We start from the raw sequence: 24,044 nt of genomic DNA on the forward strand, positions 1-24,044 counted from the left end.
ATTGATAAAAATCACCCACACACACCCACTGCAGTGAAAACACACACACACACACTGTGCAATAATAAGACATACTGATGGACAATAAATACACACACACACACACAGACAGCAGCAGCAGAGAGTACAATCAGTCGTCGTATAGGTAGAGTCCTGCAGTATAGATGCAGTATATAAGGTGCGAAGGGTAAGGTGCAAGGGCATGGTGAATAAATGTTCATGGAATGTTCTTGGTATCTTTGGAATGTTCATGTAGTTTTCCTCAGTGAGTTGAGGAGTCTGACAGCTTGTGGAAAGAAGCTGTTTCCCAGTCTGCTTGTGCGGCACCGCACGCTGCGGTAGCGCTTCCCTGACTGCAGTAAGGAGAACAGTTTATGTGCTGGGTGAGTGGGGTCTTTGATAATGTTCATCGCTCTCTTGGAACAGTGTGAAGTGTACAGATCCTGAATGGCTGGTAAGGGTGACCTGATAATCTTTTCTGCTGTCCTCACCACCCTCTGCAGCGCCTTCTTGTCTGCAGCTAGACAGCTGCCGTGCCAGACAGAGATGCTGCTGGTCAGGATGCTCTCAATGGCACCCCTGTAGAATGTGGTGAGTGCAGATGTGGGGAGGTCGGCTCTTCTCATCCTCCGCAGGAAGTGGAGTCGTGTCTGCGCCTTCTTGACCAGGGCGGTGGTGTTGGTAGTCCATGAGAGGTCATCTGTGATGTGCACTCCCAGGAACTTTGTGCTTTTCACAGACTCCACTGCACTGCCATTGATGATCAGTGGGATGTGTGTTGGTTGTTTTTTTCTGAAGTCCACAGTAATTTCTTTTGTTTTGTTGACGTTGAGACGCAGATTGTTCCTCTCACACCAGTTGATGAGTAGCTGTACCTCCTCTCTGTATGCTGAGTCATCGTTGTCTTTGATGAGGCCCACCACTGTTGTGTCATCTGCAAATTTGATGATGTGATTCGTTTCAAATCTGGCACAGCAGTCGTGGGTCATCAGCGTAAACAGCAGAGGGGACAGCACACATCCTTGCGGCACCCCGGTGTTTATGATGGTGGTCGCTGAGGAGTTGTTTCCGACTCTGACTGTCTGCGGTCTGTTTGTTAGAAAGTCCAGCAGCCGGTTGCACAGTGAAGTGCTGATGCCTATTTCACTCAGCTTGTTCACCAGATGTTGGGGGATGACAGTGTTGAACGCAGAGCTGAAGTCAATGAACAGCATCCGCGCGTGACTGTTTTTGTTCTCCAGATGAGCCAGGCAGAGGTGGAGTGCTATTGCTATGGCATCATCAGTGGAGCGCTTGGGGCGGTAGGCAAATTGGTATGGATCCAGAGTAGTGGGGAGGGTGGATATTAAGTGGGCTTTAACCAGTCTCTCAAAGCACTTCATCGTGATGGGAGTGAGTGCTATGGGTCTATAGTCGTTCAGTGATGATGCTGGTGACTTCTTGGGTAGTGGTACAATAGTGGTGGCTTTAAAACTTGCTGGTATGATGGCTTGATTCAGAGAGATGTTGTAGATATCTGTGAGGACTTCCGTGAGTGAGTTCGCACAGTCTCTGAGCAAGCGCCCGGGTATGTTGTCTGGGCCTGCAGCTTTCCTGGGGTTCACCTTGAGTAGGGTCCTCCTCACGTCTGCTGAGTCCAGTTGAAGTGTTGTGCTGTCTGGGTTGACGGGGGTTTTTGTAGGTGTTGTAGTGTTATTTTCTTCAAACCGGCTGAAGAAAGTGTTCAGTGAGTTGAGGAAGTCTGTGTTGTCCTCACACGGTGGGGGGGATGGTTTGTAGTCTGTGACTGACTGGATGCCTTGCCACAGGCGTCTTGGGTCCTTCGTATCAGTGAAGTGCGAATTGATTTTTTGTCCATATGCACGCTTGGCTGCTCTCACGCCGCGGTGCAAGTTGGCCCTGGCAGACTTTAGGGCCTCCTTGTCCCCAGACTTGAAAGCAACGTTGCGTGCCCTTAGGAGCTCGCGTACCTCCCTGGTGAACCAGGGTTTTTCGTTTGCTCTCACTGTAATGTCCTTGGTGACGGTTACATCTTCCATGCATTTTGTTATGTATCCAGTTACAGAGTCTGTGTATTCGGTGAGGTTGACGTCCTGGTTGGTGGTGGCCGCCTCCCTGAAAACAGACCAGTCTGTGCGTTCAAAACAGTCCTGTAGAGCTGCTATGGAGCCCTCTGGCCAGGCCCTGATCTGTTTCACAGTTGGCTTGCTTCTCGTCAACAGAGGTCTGTAGGCTGGGATTAGCATAACAGAGAGATGGTCTGATGAACCCAGTTGGGGGTGGGGAACAGCTCTGAAGGCATGTCTGATGTTGGTGTATACCTGGTCAAGTGTGTTCTCTCCCCTTGTTGCAAAGTTCACACACTTGTGGTAGTGTGGCATTACTGATTTCAAATTGGCCTGATTAAAATCGCCAGCGATTATGCAGACCGAGTCCGGGTGTGTGTTTTGTAGTGTATTCACAGACTTGTACAGAATGGAGAGCGCCTCTTTTGTGTTGGCGCTGGGGGGGATGTAAACAGCTGTGATGTTGACGGTATTGAATTCTCGCGGCAGGTAGAATGGACGGCAGTTGAGGGTTAAAAACTCAATGTTCTCTGAGCAGTGACTTATAATAACTGCAGCGTTTGTACACCAGTTGTTATTTGTGTAAATGCACACACCACCTCCTCGAGATTTACCCATACTGGCGTGGTTTCTGTCCGCGCGGAATGTTGTAAACCCATCCAGTTTAATGGCGCTGTCCGGAACGTTGTTGTGAAGCCACGTCTCGGTAAGGATGATCGCGTTGCATTCTCTCATGTTTCTTTGTGTGGTTAAATCCAGCTTGAGAGAGTCCATTTTATTTTCCAATGAGCGGACGTTTGATAGGAGAATAGATGGTAGTGCTGTTTTGTGAGGGTTTCTTTTCAATTGGTGTGTGATGCCTGCTCGGCAACCTCGCCTTCTCCTCCGACGTATGCTTAGTCTCCACTGCCGCTTCTGCTGCTTCCAGTTTCGGCTGGTGGTGGAGGGGGAGCCCGCTGCCTCGGAGGGGCCGTTTTCTTGGGTCATTATTCCTAGACCGAGAAGAGTTTCACGATCCGTGGCGAAGTTAACTCCGGACAAATCCTTTGTAATGTTGTTGTTCCTAAGTCCCAATAATGTACTCCTGTTGTACACGATTCTTGAAGACGATTTTGACGGTACATTTAACAAAAAACACACATTGTTATCGGGAGCCGGCTTGGCCGCAGCCTCACCGGGCGCCGCCATGACTATTACTGGTCCCTCTACTTAAACTCCCCAAACACTCATATCCCTGTGAAGTATCGTCCTGCTAGCTCAGTACATAGCAAGCCTTGTATTGTTTCTGACTGTTTCTTGTGGTTCTGACCTTCTGCTTCCTGTTTCTGCTGTTTGTCTTTCCTAATTCAAGTTGTTTGCTGATCGCCCAACCCATGCTTGCTTTTCCGACTCCAATTTCTGTTTATCGATTTTGGCTTTGTTGACAGTCTGTGCATATATCTGTAAGTGCCTGCATTCTAATGCCAAGTAATTTTTTAACCTCTATCTATCTCACTTTGATAATTTACCAATTCATACCCACTAGCTTGATCTACCCTACCTAGGTTACAGGAAAATTGCTGTACATCAAATCAAGTTTGCTAGATCTAAAATTTTGGAATTTTCTTCCACTCAATGATGTGTGGAAGAAAATTCTAGTAAAAACTAGGACATCACTGTTGTCATTTCTTGCAACATACATTGGATAAAAAAAAAAAATCCACACACCCCTGTTGAAACTGCATATTTTTGGGATGGGGGAAAAAATGAAACCAAGATATGTCTGTGAAGGTTCTCAGTCATCCAGGTCATCATAATCCATAGGTGCTAAATAAGGCAACTGGACTTGCTTGAAATCCTTGAAGGTGTTTCACCTCTCATCCGAAAGGCTTCTTCAGTTCTGTCTGACTCGTGGGGATTTGCAAGCATTTGTCCTCTAGTGGACCAAAAGCAACCCTAAGGAGAGTCGTTGAGGTCACATAGGTCATTGACCCTCTCAGCCATCCTGTAGGTTGTTAGGGTCACTGGTGGCTGGGAGTGAACGGTGTTGGCAGCCTAGAAGGTTGTTAGAGTGATCTATGGGTTGTTGGCTCTCTCTGACATCATTGAAGTCAGACGAGTCTTGGTGTGGATGTGTTCAGTTGTCTGAGAAGTGTGCCAAAGACTGCACTGTAGGTGGCTGATAAGTGGTGTCTCAGACCACCTCCTCTGTTCAGTGATGGTCATTCCAGGTGGATGGAGATGGCTTCTTTTACTCTTTAAAACCACTGGTCTTCTCTGGCTAAAATATGTACACTTCAGTCCTGAAACAAGTGTCCTTTGTTATTGAGATGAAGATGGACTGCAGAGTCCTGACCTGAGGAACCACCTGTGTTTCAACCGAAGACAGCTGACTGTAGAGAGACCCTGATGTGGGTGGAGCACAGAAGCATGGCAGGTGGTTATTTGCATTCTTAATTATCTTCTTTATTGCTGCTTTTCAGCACACAACTCACTCACACACAGGCTATTATCGAGCCCTCGGCACCGACCTCCCCTTCTCACTCTCGTTTTATAGGGCACAGTCACTGGAGGAGACACACAAACACATGTTATTTGACAACAGGTGTAGTGACACGACCACTCACCTTCCCTGACTCTGCCCTCCATTCACAGACTGACGCTCAGCCACGCCCCCACTGCCACATTGACAATCCAAGATTATCCCCAAAAGCCTATGCCTGGGTTCCACCATCAAAGGACACAGAGCAGAAAGAATCCTCCAGAAGGCCTAAAACCAGCTTCTCAACAAGAGTGAGACAAGTACATTTCACTATCGATGCCCTCCAAGCCAAGACTGAACTGGTGATTTGAAGAATTGAGAGCACTTCTTCTCAGTGAAGTTTGGGAATGAGTCTGAGTTCATGGAGTAGGCAGATATGCAAATTTTAAATACTGCTGTCTAAAACCACTTCTTCCCACAAGACAGAAGTGCTGACTTGGAGGAAGAAATCTGACCAGCCAACACAACCTGACATCCAAGAGAAGTGGGCGAAGAACTTATCCAACAGGGAACTCAGCCAACCAGAGAAGGATGTTTTATCCGAAGGACTAAACTTTGCAGTGTCACCAGAGCAGATACTAGTGGTAGATCTCATCACAGCCACAGAGTTGTAGTGTTTTACCACCAAAATATGTTGGAGTTAACCAAAACAACAGCGTGTTTCTCCATTACCTTTATTTTCCCTGGAAGTAACAATGCACATGTGCAAACACATAGGGAGTTAATATCACTTTGATAGGTACAGGGAGCAGTTATTATTTACGACATGGTATTACAGACACTACATTGCTTCCTTCTTTTATAAAATTGTATCTATAGCAAAAGTATTTTTAAAAAATGTCCTTTTTCTTGGTTTTGAATAAAGGTATGCTTAAAGATGATCATTAGGGTTTTACATAGTGAACCATAATGGTATTATAACAATGACTAGTCCTTAAACAGAACACAAACTTATACAATGATGCTTACAGTGTCAATTTCTTTACCCTTTAGGCAGAACAATACATCAGTGTTGCATTATGTCATAAAATCTTCAAACTTTGCTGGTTTTCTCCTTGTCCTGACTGGATGCCTAAACTCAGATCCAGTTGTATTACCTTGCCTTTGATCACTTTAACAAGCGTCTTATTGACTGTTGTCAATTTGACCAGAGTCTTGACCACAGTTGTTTTGACCAGAAGTAGATATAGAATTATTGTTACAATTATACTGACTAGAAGATACATAATCTTGCCTAGAACCTTGCATCAACTTTGACTCTTCACTTTCTTTTACAACAGTATTGGGTTCAAAAAACTTCTTCGCATGATTAACATTCCTCTTGTAAGTTACACCCTGATCTGACTGAACAACACTGTTACCATCCTTCTTCTGTACAAGTGGAGTTGGACTGAAAACAGTGGAAAACTTGTTAACTTTGTCTTGCCATATCAAAACTTTGTCACCAGCTTGAATGTCAGTTACAGATGCACTGCGTTTCTTATCAGCATACATCTTTCTCTTTTCTTTTATCTCAGTCATGGTCTCTGACTTTGAGATCAACAACAACAATGTCATTTAACTGCGGCAGTTTTGTCTTAAATGGCCTATTGTACAGTAGCTCAGCCAGACTGATTCCAGTTGTGCTGTGTGGTGTACTATGGTACACTATCAAGTAGTTCTGAAGGTTGGCCCTCCAGTCAAGTTTCTGACTTTGAGCAATACGAATGTGTTTCATGATAGAATGATTCTGCCATTCAACTTCATCATTGGCCTGCGGCCATAAAGGTGTTGTTTTTCTGTGCATGATACCATTTCTGCAAGATAATCTTCAAATTCTTTACTTACAAACTGGGGACCATTATCAGTTCGCAGACTCAAAGGTAACTCATGTCGCAAAAATCTTTGTCAAGCAAGAAATCATTTTGTCTGTAGTAGTAGACTTTGTAATTTCAAAGAATTGACTGTAATAGTCAACTACAACCAAAATTAAGTCTCTTGACAGCAAAGGCCCTAAAAGATCAGCGGCTAAATCTTGCCAAGGACCCGATGGGAAGTCTGTTCTCACCATAGGCTCAGGTTTAGTTTCTTGTGAGACTAGCTGACAGCCATGACAGCTTTTGCAGAACATTTTAACTTGCTTATCTATAGACCCTTTTCAGTCACGTGACCTTCGTAAACGCGACCGCCATTTTGGACATGTGGTGGACTTCGGCTCGAATCAGTTTGAATGCGAGGAAGGTGACAAACGAAAAACATAAAAGAAAAAGGAGCGAGATGCAGAAAACATCTTCACTATCCAGCGACGTAGGGCATTTACAGGGCGAGCAGAGGGAGAGGTATTTGCAAAAATTGAGGTTAGCAGGCTTAGAGAACGACGTTTACCTGCTTCCACCAGGATTGTTCACTGACGTACGGAAGTACACGAAGCCCTCGTCTTTACCTGACTTCGGCCCACATGATCTGTATACCTATGTCGTTAAAAACCCATCGCCATACACATACACGCCAACGGAATTTATTATAAAATAAATTCCTTGAAAGATGTGTAAAGTACTTTTTTATATAAGTACTTTACACATCTTTCAATGAATGTATTTTATAATCATGATTTCTTTATTTAACAGACATGTATTTATCAAAAGTGAGGTGATGTTGGGTGCGGGAGGTTTTTGCATGACCCAATAAAAATAACTTCAAAAAAGTAATATGAGTAAAAGTTCACCAAATGCAACATCAGGAAAGTAGAACTTTTGAAAACACTTTCACAGTCATAACCCTACTGTCAGCTGTTTTAGCATTAACTAACACCCTCTTTCTAGCAAATTCCTCTGAAGCTGATGAGAGAAACACTACTTGAGCCCTTATTTGTTTCTCTTTTTTCTCTGTATCAACTGATCAACAGTTTCCGACTGCATCTGTGCCATGCTCCGAAAGATGTGTGTCTCGTACAGAACGTTTGACTTTGGCGTGAAATAGTCTGATGGAGCTTTCTTTGCTTTCTCATACAAGTCAAGTCAAGTTTATTTGTATAGCGCTTTTAACAATAAACATTGTCGCAAAGCGGCTTTACAGAATTTTAACGACTTAAAACATGAGCTAATTTTATCCCTAATCTATCCCCAATGAGCAAGCCTCATTTGGGCAACAACAGACAGCCTGACTATAATATTAATAGTTTTAACATGAGGACAGTTTCATTGATGTTATAGCTCTTCATTGATGGAAACTTGAGTGCAAAACTGTTCATGATAACTGCAGTCCTAAAGTTAGCAAGACAACTGTAGTCCTCAGCCATAAAAGCATTACTGTAAGAGTCCAGAGCATCCTCCAGGTATAACCCTCAACTATCCTCATGGGGCCGTCCTTCAGAGGAGCAATGCGATAAAACTCCGACCAGACACAGGGCACCAGGATGGACCAAGCAGGCCCGAGGGGCAGAAGAGGCGAGCATCTCAATCCCAGGACCAACATGTAACTCAGAGGGACAGATTTGGGGGGGGGGAGAGAGAGAAGGAAAATGCATGTTAGGTATGCCCTAAAAATGACAAGCATTAAGTCTATGTGGTAGGCTCACAGAGACGAGAGTCTTGACATCAGGCATACATAACACACAACAATGGCATGTTAATATGGTAAAAAATATATCATGACCTGCTCTGGCTGGATGCATGATTGGGTGATGGGAGCACACTCCTCAGCAATGATGAGATGCAGATGGGACCCTTAGGGCTGGCCAAGACAATTCAGTACACACCTCCCTCTATACACAATACACACCTCCCTCTATCTCTGGTAGTGTAAAGAAAACATCCTGTGTTTCCATGCTGGACGTGTGATGCAAAATTGCCTTCTTTTGTTCAGCATCAGTCATGCCTTTCCCTTTTACATACAAGTCAAATGCATGGAGGCATCGCTTCCATCGAGCAGAAATATTGTCCGTATCTGCACAGTCGGTCAAATGTTAGCAAACCTTTGACGTCCATCCTCATTGCCAATTGTGTTTTACCACCCAAATATCGGAGTTAACCAAAACAACGTGTTCTCCATTACCTTTTTATTTTCCCTGGAAGTAACAATACACATGTGCAAACACATGGGGAGTTAACATCACTTTGATAGGTACAGGGAGCAGTTATTATTTACAACATATGACAGACACTACAAGAGTCAGCCATCAGAAACAACAATTTGACCAACACAGAGGCAGAACAACTTAAACTGAAAGCATCAGCTGCCCTCACCAGTGTGAAAGCACCCCCTCCAACCTCACCATCCAAGAAAGGAGGGCTCTTACATCACTTCAAAGAGACCGTAACATCACCATCCTTCCTGCTGACAAAGGGAGATGCGCAGTGGTACTAAACACAGTGGACTTCCACTCAAAGATGACCAGTCTCCTCAGCAACGCAACTACCTACGAGACCCTGAGACAGGATCCCGCCAACAGTTAGAAAAAACGTTGTGAGCTGCCTACACCTAGGACCATGCCATCGACCGATCTCTGTACTAAAATCTGTACCCAGGGGGAAGCCACTCCTCTCATTTATGGACTCCCAAGATTCACAAGGAAGGAGCTCCACTCAGGCCCATCAGCAGCAGCATAAACTTGGTCACCTACAACATCGCCAAACACCTAGCCACCATCCTGGCTCCTCTTGTCGGAAACATGCCACATCACATCAATAACTCCCAAGCTTTTGCCACTAAAGTTGCAAACCTAAAGCTAGACTCAGATGAAACCATGGTTTCCTACGATGTCTCTTCTCTTTTCACCTGCATTCCCACCACAGAAATGGTGGAACGGGTTAGAAAACAACTTTTTCAAGACCGCACCTTACCAGACAGAACGAACCTCACCATGGACTACATTTGCACTCTGCTTGACCTCTGCCTGACCATCACATTTCCAGTTCAACCAATGTTTCTACAGACACAAGCATGGATGCACAATGGGCTCACTGGTGTCCCCTATAGTGGCCAATCTATACATGGAGGAAGTGGAAAACAAAGCCTTGACCACTGTGTCCAACCACATTTGTCTCCCAGCTATTGCAGATGAGAGCCAAAAGTTTACATACAGTGGTACTTGAACGTTTGTGAACCCTTTTAGAATTTTCTATATTTCTGCATAAATATGACCTAAAACCTCAGATTTTCACACAAGTCCTAAAAGTAGATAAAGAGAACCCAGTTAAACAAATGAGACAAAAATATTATACTTGGTCATTTATTTATTGAGGAAAATGATCCAAAATTACATATCTGTGAGTGTCAAAAGTATGTGAACGTTTGCTTTCAGTACCTGGTGTGAACCCCTTGTGCAGTAATAACTGCAACTAAATGTTTCCGGTAATTATTGATCAGTCCTGCACACCAGCTTGGAGGAATTTTAGCCCATTCCTCTGTACAGAACAGCTTCAACTCTGGGATGTTGGTGGGTTTCCTCACATGAACTGCTCACTTCAGGTCCTTCCACAACATTTCGATTGGATTAAGGTCAGGACTTGGCCATTCCAAAACATTAACTTTTTATTCTTCTTTAACCATTCTTTGGTAGAACGACTTGTGTACTTAGGGTCATTGTCTTGCTGCATGACGCACCTTCTTTTGAGATTCAGTTCATGGACCGGTGTCCTGACATTTTCCTTTAGAATTCGCTGGTATAATTCAGAATTCATTGTTCCATCAATGATAGCAAGCTGTCCTGGCCCAGATGCAGCAAAACAGGCCCAAACCATGATACTACCACCACCATGTTTTACAGATGGGATAAGGTTCTTATGCTGGAATGCAGTGTTTTCTCCAAACATGATGCTTCTAATTTCAGCCAAAAAGTTCTATTTTGGTCTCATCCTTCCACAAAACATTTTTTCCAATAGCGTTCTGGCTTGTCCACGTGATCTTTAGCAAACTGTAGATGTCAAGTGTATGTGAGCATCAGGGTTTCCCACACTTGAAAGGGAAGGACTCGGACACAGGATTCCACTCGTCTTGTATTTTATTGGTTTTCAGTGGAGCTGACGTTAGTAGAATTGTGGTAATAGTGGGTTTTTCCAGAAGAAAAGGTAGAAGTAGCACCAGAATCAGAAGTAGAATCAGAAGAAGTAGTAGAAGCTAGAAGTCGAAGCTTGAAGTCGAAGGTGAAAAACCTTTAAACATACAAACATAAAATAAATGTATGAATAAATGCCTGTTTTTCTACAACAAAGCATTTATGAATAAATGCTTGTTTTTCTATAACAAAGCCCAAGTTAATTAGGCAACAATATATAAATATTTATGTATAAGGTAAATTAAGTATATTTTAACCATTTTTAATCATTCAGGTAATATGTTGCTGAACAAATATAAATGAACAGAAAACCAGTTTTAAACTAAGAATTATTTACTTCTAACCATTAGCTCTTTAACAGGTAGTTTGTGCACTTTAACTGAAGATATTTTACTACACGCCACTGAGAAAGAAAGTTTTTAAACCATTAAACCAAACACAGGTAGGAAACAAACATTTCTCATGCCCATGGATTACTGTGAGCGCAGCGTTTGCATATAAAAAAGTTCAGTGGGTTTACCGGTAGCCTTTTTTGTCCTTTTTTCCCTGATGTGCTGTAAGGTTTGTGTTAGTAGCGAATTCTCTTTGCAACTGCTGTGCTGCTGCTTCATTACAAACTGAATGTCAATTCTGCATATCGTTCTAGAACGACCGCTGCCCTGCTAATCAGTGTTGTGATTGGCTGCCTGTTCAGCGCACGCTGTCAAGCCGTGCGCTGGTAGCGCAGCACTGCGATTCAGTGTAGCAGGGAGTGGCGGAGGCAGCTGTCAATCATGTGAGCCTGCGTTCAGGCACTCCTTGTGGCAGGTCGCCGCAACACCTCCCACTCGATCTTGGTGTGGCGCGACACGGGAAGATCGCACCCATCAGGCGAGCTGGTCTCTGCTGACTTGTTCCTCCACTGGGAGGAGGACAATGAGGTGTCGCACATCCCGATGCAGTGTGGTACCCTGTGGGTCCCAGGACTTTTTGGTTGGCTTTGGAGTCTTCACTTGAGCATGTCCACCTAGGGGGACTTTCACATGGACATCCCGGACAATGCCTTTGGAGTCTGCATTCACGCTGACCACTCTTGCAAGCTTGAATTGCCCCCTCAGTGCGTTTTGGTCGCAGAGCCACACTATGTCTCCGACGGCAACATTTCTTTTTGCAGTGTGCCACTTGCTGCGGATGAACAGGTTCGGACTTGCAAGTTGGCTCCCAGACCTCCAGAAGTGGCTAACTTGTGTTTGTATTTCTTGCAGTTTCTTGAAGGGGTAGGTGGTGTAGTCTACTCTTTTGAAGTCTCCAGTTTGTGTGGCTTGGCCAAGCAACAGTGTGTTTGGGGTTACGTGGTTGATGTGGTCCTCTTTGAAGGCCTGTATCCTCCCTCCACACATCAGGATCCCAGTTACTTGGTCTTTGTATACAACAAGCCTGTCAGTAGTTGTATTTGGGAAGTTCACACCTTCTTGCGCTGCCAGACATAGTTTCAGGAACACGTTTTTCCTTTCGCTGACGGTGATGATGCCAGATGAAGGTATTGCCTCCCACTTTGCTTCATCTCCCCTCTTGGCATGCAAGAACTTCTTAGCCACCTTCCAAATCCATGCAACCGTCCCGACCAGCCGTCTTAGACTGCTGAAGCACCTTTCGTCCAATAGATTTTGGACTGCTGCTACTGTTGGTGGTGGGTTTCTGGACTTGGATTGTGCTTCGTCCTGGACTGCAATTGGGCTTTGTGTCTTCAGCTGACTTCGGGTGAGTACAGCAGTGAATGTTTTCTTCTGCATTTTTGTGACGTTGTCTCTTGCCTGTGCAGCAACATCTTTCGCTGACTTTTTTGGCCACTCACTCTCAGGAAGCTGAAGGAACTGTGGACCTGATTGCCACTTGGATTTCTCGATTAGGTCATCAGGACTGGCCCCTCAGGTGATAATATCTGCAATGTTCTCGGCACCTGGAATCCACCACCAGTCTCGGATGTCAGTGCTGCTCTGGATCTCACCAACTCTGTTTGCGTAGCAGGTTTGGTATCCATAACTTTCACGCTGTATGGCACCCAAGATGGTCTGGCTGTCGACTAGATGATACCACCTCTTGACCTCGATTCGGCAGTGCTTTTGGAAGTAATTCTTCAGCCGTGCTGCAAAGACTGCTCCGCACATTTCTGCTTTCACAGGGTCACCTTTATGGTCGAGGGGGGTCAGCTTAGCCTTGGCCTCAACTAGCCTTACTACGGCACCATGGCTGCAGCTCCAACGCAAGTACAGCACGGCACCATATGCACACTCACTGCCATCAGAGAAGGTGATTGCACATGGTCTTTCAGCTGGATCTGGTGGTGTGAGAGCTCTGGGAAATCTAACTTGGCTCAGCTCAGCGTACTCTTCAAGGAGCTTTATGGCATCGTCTCTGAGCTCTCTGGACAAGGCGGCATCCCAGGTGTCTTCTACGCGGAACATGACTTTTGCCTCTTGGAAGGCCCTGCGGATCAGGATGGCTCCCTTCTGTTTTGCTGGGGCCACAAGGCCGAGAGGGTCATGGAGACCAGAGACTTGGCTTAACAGCTCTCTTCTGGTTAGTGGGTCAGGGGTTTGTTCTCTCACTTGTTCTTTCAACAAGTCCTGGCCGAGGCGCATTTTCTTCTTCTTCTTGGAGAAGTTCACTGCAACCATGACATGTAACTTGTCATCGTCGATGGTGTAGCCGAGGCCCAGGGCTTTGTTATCCTCTTCCGTGAGTTGGTTTGGCAGAATCATGGTGTTTGACTCGATCTTCTCACCTCTCGACTCGCTCCTCCCACTTTGATCAGAGTAGATCCAGGGCTTCATGAAGAACCCTCCTGCTCGAAGGATCTGCTCAATGTTGGATGGAAGGTGTTTCAGGTGGTCGAGGTTGTTGTGGGAAGTCAATATGTCATCGACATAGGCATCCTCTTCGAGGACACGTCTCTCCTCTTTGAAGTGGTTGAAAGAAGGCAGGCTGGCGGTCTCTCGCATGGCAACTTGGGCTATGCAACCAGCAGGTTTGTCTCTAATGTTGACTCTTGTTATGGCGAATTCTTCGATCTCTGCGTCTTCTGTGTCACGCCACAGAAATCTGTGCAGGTGGACTTCTCTTTCTTCAAGCCAGACAGAGTTGTACATTTTGCGGATGTCCCCTAAAGCTGCGAAGACACCAGCGCGGAACCTCAGCAGGACACCTCTGATTGGGTTCAGGACGTCAGGGCCTTTGATCAGGATGTCGTTTAGGCTGAGGCCACTGTACTTCTGGCTGCTGTTCCATACTAGTCTCACTGGGGTGGAGACTGAATGTGGATTTGGGGCTATCAGGTGACTTATATACCACACTGGCCTGGTCCAGCTTTGCAGAACCTCTTTGGACAGCTTCACTGCAGCTCTGCGGCTCACCATTTCATGGACTTGTGAGGCGTAGGCCACTTTCCACTCCACTTCCTTCGCCAGCTGCCTCTCAGTTCTGCGGAACGTGGCTTCAACTGCTTTCTTGTTGTTGGGAAGAGATGCTGGGTCTTCTTTCCATGGGTACTTGGCGTGCCAATGTGGGTCAGGGCTGTGGTGGTCTCCGGCCACATAAGTCAAGCCGTCCCTCACCATCTCCATCTCCCTTTCTTCGGCCAGTGTCATTTCTTTCCCACCAGGCTGACAGTTCCCGCAGCGACATCCTCCACATCTCGGTTCGCAAGCTGCTCCAATGCTTTCCCATTTCCACCACTTCAGGAAGTCTCTGTTGCTAGTGGCTGTGTTGGACTGGGAGCTGGGATGTCTGGAAGACTGGCGGGAGACTGGGACTTTGCAGGTGAGTTCGGTGTATCTGACAGCTGCAGTGCGCATGGATCTTGCGAAGTGAGTCTTGGAGGTGTGGGCCGTTAAGGTGACTTCCTCAAAGAGGTCCGGGTGTGTGCCTCCAATGGTTTTGCCAAGCGGGCCATCCCAGAGCACTAAGTCATCAATGGAACGAACCTTCTGGGGTACCAGCTGCCCTTCTTTGTGGCTGATGAGGAGTTGGATCTCCTTTGGTCTTGCCAGATCTTCCAGGGAGATGTCTGAGAAGATTTTCTGCAGCTTTTCTGCCGGGACATGTCTGTGGACTTCTGCTATTTTGTCAAGTCCATAGCAGATGAGTTGGTGTGCTTTGAGTGTCCCTCTTGGGGTGCTGACTCGTATCTTAAGCAAATAGCGCTTGGTTGCAACAGACACCTTCATCCCTCCAATGCCATGAACCTCCAGCGTAACATCTTCACTTCTCAGGTTCAACTTGCTTGCAGCTTTGTGCGTTATGTAGTTTGTGTCTGATGCCAGGTCGATGAGGGTCCCGACACTCTGTCCGTCATTGGCAGTGACATTGAGGAGCATTAGGATGACTGGGTACTCAGTGAGGCAGTGTTCATCTAGAAGACCTCTCTCAGCAGCACTGGAGTTGAATGCCCTGGACGCTATGTTGCAGAAGGCATCTTGACACTGTTGTGCCAGCTCTGGTGTGAGTTTGGAGAGGAACTGCTCCTGGGTGTCAGTGAGTCTTCTGCCCTCAGCCCTCACTGGACTGAACTTGGGTGTTCTTTGGGACTGGGGTCTGGCAACTGGACAGAGGAGGAAGTGGTGTTGATCTTTGCATTCTGGATTCCCGCACAGGTAAGTGGTTTTCTTGCAGCTTTCACCAGTGTGGACTTCGAAGCATCTTTTGCAGGCACCGAGTTGTTGTGCTGCATCCCTCTTTTCCGATGGCTTTAGGTTGGTTCTAAACTTTCTGCAGAAGTACAGTTTTCTTCTGTGCTTTGGGTCACCACAGACGATGCAGCCTGTTGCGTCACTGTTGGATGACACTGCCGGACTGTTGGTTGCTTTTGTTCTGGCTTGCTTCAGGAACTTGGTCTTGTCCTTGGCAGGTTCAACGCCATCTTTCAGCTGGTCAAGTTGCTCATATATGGCTTCCTGTGACTTTAGGTAAGCCAGCAGCTTGTCAGAGCGGTTGTGACGGTCCACAGCATTACTCACGTCAGCAGCATAGGTGAGCCAGTCTTTCTTTAAAGTTTCTGGGAGCTTGCCCTCAATGGATTTGGTCACAATGGGGTTCTTTATGGCCTCGGCATTGTCCAGTTCATTTAAGTCGTAGAGAGCTTTTTCCACTGTTTGGATGAGCTCGATGACTCTTCTTGGCTGGCCGGCTTTGACTGGAGGAGTTGCTTGTAGATCTTCAATGATCTCGAGAGCGATGTTGGCTTGGTTCCCAAACCGGTTATCCAGGACTCTGAAGATTTCATTTGAGGAGCTGTAGGTCGACAGGTGTAGGTTTCTGGCCACCTTCTCATTAATGCTGTCGAGCAGCTGGAATTTCTTGACCTCTCTAGACCCTGTCGGTTCACCCTGCTTCTGTAGAGCTTCCCACTCCTTCTTCCACCTGTAGTAACTTCACTGGTTGCCAGCAAACTTTGGAAGGGCTGTGGCTTTCAGCTTTATTGCTGGCACTGGAGCTGTACGGTGGACAGTGGGCTCTTCAGAGTCTGTCTTGATTTTTGCAGCTTTGATGAAGGCGGCCTTGCGCGACATCAGCTGGGGAAGTTGCACTTCGAGCTCTGCCATGCGGTGATCAAAGTCTCTTTGCTCTGCAGCGGGAGCCCAGCGGTTCCAGTCACGGTGCGCTTCTTTTGCCTTCAGCACCAACGCCTCGAAGTGCTTCAGCATGAACTCCTATGCCTCCAGAGTCACGTCGAGCTGGGCAGAGGAGACGTTCTTGCAGTCAGCTTCAGCGATGTATAGGGCAAGGGGCAGCTCTTTCTCCCCATATGATTCCCAGAGTGTTTGTTGAATTAGGAGCTTTGCTTCTTTAGTCCTCTGCTTACAGTGTGCCTCTATCATCTCCAGGTCGGCTTTCTTCTCGGCGCCCAGGTCCTCTACAGCGGCTGCGTCTGCTTCTGCCATGTAGGCGGCCTCAGTCTCTTCGTTCACCTCCATGAGTCTCGAGCTTTCTGCTGTAAGCTTGTTGAAGTTTTGCTTTAGCTCCTCCACAGTCATCTCTGAGTGTGTTCTTGCAATGCAGTTAGCAAGACGGGAGAAAAGTCTTTTGGCTGTGGCTCGCTCTGTTTTCAGTTCTTCTAATGACTTCGCCATTTCGTTTCTTTTTTTTTTTTCCCAGGTGACTTCAAGCTTTATCCTCCAGGCCCCCAGGTGAAGTGTCTTCCCTCTCTGTCGGGTTGTGGCACGAGTGGAGTCTTGCTTCTTGGTCACTGGCCTCGGTATGATGCACTGGTGCAGTGGTGATTCACTGGCAGTTGTCTGGCAGTTGTCAGTTTCCACTGGTGCATCGGTTTTTCACTGTCAAGTGTATGTGAGCATCAGGGTTTCCCACACTTGAAAGGGAAGGACTTGGACACAGGATTCCACTCGTCTTGTATTTTATTGGTTTTCAGTGGAGCTGACTTTATAGTAGAATTATGGTAGTAGTGGGTTTTTCCAGAAGAAAAGGTAGAAGTAGAACCAGAATCAGAAGTAGAAGCTAGAAGTCGAAGCTTGAAGTCGAAGGTGAAAAACCTTTAAACATACAAACATAAAATAAATGTATGAATAAAGGCCTGTTTTTCTACAACAAAGCATTTATGAATAAATGCTTGTTTTTCTATAACAAAGCCCAAGTTAATTAGGCAACAATATATAAATATGTATAAGGTAAATTAAGTATATTTTAACCATTTTTAATCATTCAGGTAATATGTTGCTGAACAAATATAAATGAACAGAAAACCAGTTTTAAACTAAGAATTATTTACTTCTAACCATTAGCCCTTTAACAGGCAGTTTGTGCACTTTAACTGAAGATATTTTACTACACGCCACTGAGAAAGTAAGTTTAAACCATTAAACCAAACACAGGTAGGAAACAAACATTTCTCATGCCCATGGATTACTGCGAGTGCAGCGTTTGCATATAAAGTTCAGTGGGTTTACCTGTAGCCTTTTTTGTCCTTTTTTCCCTGATGTGCTGTAAGGTTTGTGTTAGTAGCGAATTCTCTTTGCAACTGCTGTGCTGCTGCTTCGTTACAAACTGAATGTCAATTCTGTCTATCGTTCTAGAACGACCGCTGCCCTGCTAATCAGTGTTGTGATTGGCTGCCTGTTCAGCGCACGCTGTCAAGCCGTGCGCTGGTAGCGCAGCACTGCGATTCAGCGTAGCAGGGAGTGGCGGAGGCAGCTGTCAATCATATGAGTCTGCGTTCAGGCACTCCGTGTGGCAGGTCGCCGCAACAGTAGACGAGCAGCAATGTTCTTTTTGGAGAGCAGTGGCTTTCTCCTTGCAACCCTGCCATGCACACCATCATTGTTCAGTGTCGTCCTGATGGTGGACACATGAACATTTAACATGAGCCAATCTTAGAGAGGCCTTCAGTTGCTTAGAAGTTACTCTGGGGTCCTTTGTGACCTCGCCGACTATTACACGCCTTGCTCTTGGAGTGATCTTTGTTGATTGACCACTCCTGGGGAGGGTAACAATGGTCTCAAATTTCCTCCATTTGTACAGTCTGTCTGACTGTGGATTGGTGGAGTCCAAACTCTTTTTAGAGATGGTTTTGTAACCTTTTCCAGCCTGATGAGTATCAACAACGCTTTTTCTGAGGTCCTCAGAAATCTCCTTTGTTCGTGCCATGATACACTTCCACAAACATGTGTTGTGAAGATCAGACTTTGATTGATCCCTGTTCTTTAAATAAAACAGGGTGCCCACTCACACCTGCTTGTCATCCCATTGATTGAAAACACCTGATTCTAATTTCACCTTCAAATTAACTGCTAATCCTAGAGGTTCAAATACTTTTGCCACTCAGATATGTAATATTGGATCATTTTCCTCAATAAATAAATGACCAAGTATAATATTTTGTCTCATTTGTTTAATTTGGTTATCTTTATCTACTTTTAGGACTTGTGTGAAAATCTGATTGTTTATGGCATATTTATGCAGAAATATAAAAAATTCTAAAGGGTTCACAAACTTTCAAGCACCACTGTACACCTCAGCTAAAGGCATTCATACTCGATTCAGGCAGTCATTAACTGCAAAGTATTTTCATCCATTTATAAATCCATCTATTATCTATAGCACTTATCCATCAGGGTTGTGGGTGACCTGGAGCCAATCCCAGCTGACTTCAGGATGACTAAAGCCACATCATCTTTGGCTTGGCTGTCCTGCTCTGGCACATCCTGTTAATTCAGGTGCAGATATCTCTCTGACATGGGAGCTAATCAGATATTGTTTGGGACACTTGACTGTATTACTCTGTAGAAGCTGACCTTGAACTCCATGCTGAGTTTCACAGTAGTAACATTGCCAGTGTGCCATGGTAGTGCATTTCCTCATATTTACCATTACAGGTTGATTTTCAAGTGGATAATGTTTTTATATTAAATAGCCCTTGAGTTCCTGTGCGAAATTTGGTGCTTGTATCAAAGTGAATGATTGCATCAAAATTTCCACTTGGCTGCACCACTGCTTGGTTTCTGCAATATATAGCTGATTACATCTCTGACAGGAAAGATAATAAATAACTCCTGCAGGATTGATGGATAATTAGGGTTGGAAGCTGAAACTCAGTTCCAAATTAGCACCACAAATGCCAGGTCATGGGTACCTGTAAAAAATTTGAATTTTGGTTCTGCTTAGCAGCTCTGCAATGACCCTTTATTACTGCGATTATATCTTCAATCAAGCTAAATACACTGCACCCCTGCTATAATGAACTTTTTTTTTTTTTTTACTATGAACTTTCGCATGTAATGAATGAAGTTAGTGTCCCCCGCCTTTAGTGACTGAGTTGGAGTCTTCAAAAAAAAAAAAATTTCACTGAGCCATGCATTCTTCCCACCAGAGAGAAACAATAAATAAAGTCCACAGCCAAGTTAACAATACATGTTAACGCTATAAAACAAAGGCTTAACTAGCCTAGCATATATGTCAATCATTTACAATTATCGAGAACAGTGATCAAAGGCTGAAATGACTGTTGATACCACGAAACTTAACACCTAGTTCAAGCATACCGGCTGCTTTATACCCCCAGCTTTATGTCCCACGGTGTGACATAAATGACATCATCTGTGATTTTGCAACACATGAATGAAATGAATGGTAAAGATTTAGAAAACAGTGAGTCAGTGGGTGGACATGAACAGTGATACACTGGTAACCAGGCCCGGCCCTTACCAATTTAACACCCTAGGCAAGATTTTAGGTGGCGCCCCCTCCCCAACACCAGTTAAAGCCACTGATAGTGTATCTATACTAACAAGAAATGGAATAGCTTTGTCTTAAAACATTTTTATTTAAACAAAAAAATTGCACGTTCAAAATACTTAATTAAAGGCATTAAATAAAGAAATTGCACATTCAAAATATTTAATACTGAATTAAAGAAACAAATACAAAATATGAACTGAATATATGAAACGTAATATACCGGTAAATGGCTTACATAAAGTATTACATTTACAGTACTCCCAAAATAAAAAATGTAAACAAGTGTTGTAATTCGTAAATGCAATATAAATAAGGCATTGCACAAAATAAGATATTAAATAAACCAGTGTGCATGAAAAATACAAGGATTTAAATAAAAATAAAAAAATATAAAATTGTGATATTAAAAAGACCTCTAGTGGTGTTTTTTGGTACTGCCTTCAACTTCAACTATTGAAAAACTAAATGTAGAACAGGGGGGAAAAAACTGTTGATATGTAACTATATGTTGATATTGAATATAGTACAAGGGAAATACTAGTTTACTATATGTAGATATGTTGTGCTGCTTTCCTATTTTTTTTTCTCAGCACTTTGATGTCTGTCCTGTCTCTGTCCACGTATGGGAGAGTGAAAAACGTAATTTCAGCTCCTTTGTATGACTGGTAATAATAATAATTATTATTATTATTATTTACTGAATTCCTCACCACCCGCTCGGTGAGTTGCTTTTGTGTCTTCTTCCTTTACAGGAGAGAAAGTGTGCCATTTATGCTATTTGTAAAGAGAACACATCTGAGTGCTTGTTTCCTTTCCCTGCAGTCTTGACACACTGAGATTGTTTCTTGTTTTCAACGCGTTTATTATATTTTCCTCCAGGAAGCTCTTCGCAACATGGTTCCTTGAATGAGCTGCTAAACTGTCATTTTAATGAGAACACAGATCAACAAAGCAGCTTTGTTTTATTAAAAAAAAAACGTGCCAGGCACCATTGGAATATCTCGCTGCGAAACGTGTTCGGTGCATAAAAGACCTTTACTTCAGTCCAGACTGCTCAACGACACCGACAGACTGCTCCAAGTGCAGCCATATTCAAAACAAGCAACAGATCTATGTCAGTTATCTACGTTATGCAAAAACACTCTTTAGCCAACAACACTTAGGCTATTACATGGCCAAAACAGAGAATAGCCGCGGATGCTCACTTGCGCGCCCGAAGACACACCTATAAACAGGGCGAACCACTGTTGAGCGCTTATTGTTTCATGATTAACAACCCCCACCCCACCCTGCTTTTTTTGACAAATCGCACCCTGACTACATGCTTTGCTGTACAATTAAATTAGGCTAAGACATTATAATGCTGACTCGTTTTCAGAATAGTGGAAGTCATAATTTTTCTCCCCCCGTTTCTGCGCCCCTGGATGGACGCAGCGCCCTTAGCATTTGCCTATGTTGCCTATGCCACGGGCCGGCTCTGCTGGTAACCTCCGTCATTTCCAGACCAGCCGAAGAAATTATTGCCTCCATTCATGACCCTTTAATTCAGTCAATAAACGACGACACTGATTCAGAAGGAGAAATTCGTAATGAGAATGTGCCTAAAATTTCTCATATGAGTGTTTGTGAATACTGAGAAATTTGTGTCCCAGAGCCATCTCTCAGCTTGTGTATTGTGGAGAGATCTAAAACCTGTACATACCGTATAGCAAGAACTCCCTGGGGTCTACTGTGTAAAAATTCAGCAGACCTCTTTGACGTTTTTTAGTTATTAGAAAAAAAAATTCAAAAGTGTGAAAATGGCCAACATGGCTTGTCCCACCTGCAACCTTGATTTGAACTGTTATTTTTCCAGCAAGCAGACAAGATTACCGTCTGTGTATGTCATGGATATGAGCATGTTTAAAGAAAATACAACTAAACTTGATGCAGCTTTTAATCATTTCGACTGCAGCTCAGCCAAAGTAGGTGTCCCATGAACTTGCGGTCAACTATTTGATAGTGCTGAATTCAGCCGCAGTGTTGCAATGGTTATTCAGATACAAGGTTTACCTGCCTCATCTTATCGAGCAGGGCAACAGAACAACGTCTCGTACAAACAATCGTGTGTATTGCTTTTGGTATGTTTTTTTGCGTGGAGTTGAATGTGTAAAAATGAAATCGTACCTTTTTTTTGTGTGTCAACTACAACCCCGATTCCAAAAAAGTTGGGACAAAGTACAAATTGTAAATAAAAACGGAATGCAATAATTTACAAATCTCAAAAACTGATATTGTATTCACAATAGAACATAGACAACATATCAAATGTCGAAAGTGAGACATTTTGAAATTTCATGCCAAATATTGGCTCATTTGAAATTTCATGACAGCAACACATCTCAAAAAAGTTAGGACAGGGGCAATAAGAGGCTGGAAAAGTTAAAGGTACAAAAAAGGAACAGCTGGAGGACCAAATTGCAACTCATTAGGTCAATTGGCAGTAGGTCATTAACACGACTGGGTATAAAAAGAGCATCTTGGAGTGGCAGCGGCTCTCAGAAGTAAAGATGGGAAGAGGATCACCAATCCCCCTAATTCTGCGCCGACAAATAGTGGAGCAATATCAGAAAGGAGTTCGACAGTGTAAAATTGCAAAGAGTTTGAACATATCATCTACAGTGCATAATATCATCAAAAGGTTCAGAGAATCTGGAAGAATCTCTGTGCGTAACGGTCAAGGCCGGAAAACCATACTGGGTGCCCGTGATCTTCGGGCCCTTAGATGGCACTGCATCACATACAGGCATGCTTCTGTATTGGAAATCACAAAATGGGCTCAGGAATATTTCCAGAGAACATTATCTGTGAACACAATTCACTGTGCCATCCGCCGTTGCCAGCTAAAACTCTATAGTTCAAAGAAGAAGCCGTATCTAAACATGATCCAGAAGCGCAGACGTCTTCTCTGGGCCAAGGCTCATTTAAAATGGACTGTGGCAAAGTGGAAAACTGTTCTGTGGTCAGACGAATCAAAATTTGAAGTTCTTTATGGAAATCAGGGACACAGTGTCATTCGGACTAAAGAGGAGAAGGACGACCCAAGTTATCATCAGCGCTCAGTTCAGAAGCCTGCATCTCTGATGGTATGTGGTTGCATTAGTGCGTGTGGCATGGGCAGCTTACACATCTGGAAAGACACCATCAATGCTGAAAGGTATATCCAGGTTCTAGAGCAACATAGGCTCCCATCCAGACGACGTCTCTTTCAGGGAAGACCTTGCATTTTCCAACATGACAACGCCAAACCACATACTGCATCAATTACAGCATCATGGCTGCGTAGAAGAAGGGTCCGGGTACTGAACTGGCCAGCCTGCAGTCCAGATCTTTCACCCATAGAAAACATTTGGCGCATCATAAAACGGAAGATATGACAAAAAAGACCTAAGACAGTTGAGCAGCTAGAATCCTACATTAGACAAGAATGGGTTAACATTCCTATCCCTAAACTTGAGCAACTTGTCTCCTCAGTCCCCAGACATTTACAGACTGTTGTAAAGAGAAAAGGGGATGTCTCACAGTGGTAAACATGGCCTTGTCCCAACTTTGAGATGTGTTTTTGTCATGAAATTTAAAATCACCTAATTTTTCTCTTTAAATGATACATTTTCTCAGTTTAAACATTTGATATGTCATCTGTGTTCTATTCTGAATAAAATATGGAATTTTGAAACTTCCACATCATTGCATTCCGTTTTTATTTACAATTTGTACTTTGTCCCAACTTTTTTGGAATCGGGGTTGTATATGACAGTGATGACATCTGTATGATTAACTGTGCTAAGTAGTCAGTATGATGAAAACAAAGTGGCAGCTCACTTCGTTCATGCACATGACCCTGGGTGGTAATAGGTTGATTCCAATGGACATAGCAAACCAAAAAGCCCAAAATTTGTCAACTGTGATGTCAGCTATGTGACGTTTAATTTAAGGTAGATTTAGCATTGCCAATGCTGCTGGATACTGCAGCACAGGCTACAATGCTACCAACAATGTCTACTGATGAAGCCAAATTCTAGAGAACAAGCCATTTGATCAAAATACTTAAGGATTACAGCCACCAGGATTGTACTGCAGGAATAGATGGTAGCTGGTCTATCTGTCACATAGTTATCTCACAAAATTATGCATGTGATTAGTATTGTATACTGAG

The 24,044-nt window shown here is 44.2% G+C and overlaps 1 protein-coding gene across 1 annotated transcript in view; it reads left to right on the plus strand.

The window, feature by feature from the left end:
• The window catches only part of upb1 (ureidopropionase, beta), a 435,926-nt gene that overhangs the window by 115,760 nt on the left and 296,122 nt on the right, over window positions 1–24,044 (plus strand). The window lies entirely within an intron of this gene.

The sequence above is a fragment of the Neoarius graeffei genome, chromosome 10, assembly GCF_027579695.1.
Source record: "Neoarius graeffei isolate fNeoGra1 chromosome 10, fNeoGra1.pri, whole genome shotgun sequence".
In the NCBI taxonomy this organism is placed as follows: domain Eukaryota; kingdom Metazoa; phylum Chordata; class Actinopteri; order Siluriformes; family Ariidae; genus Neoarius; species Neoarius graeffei.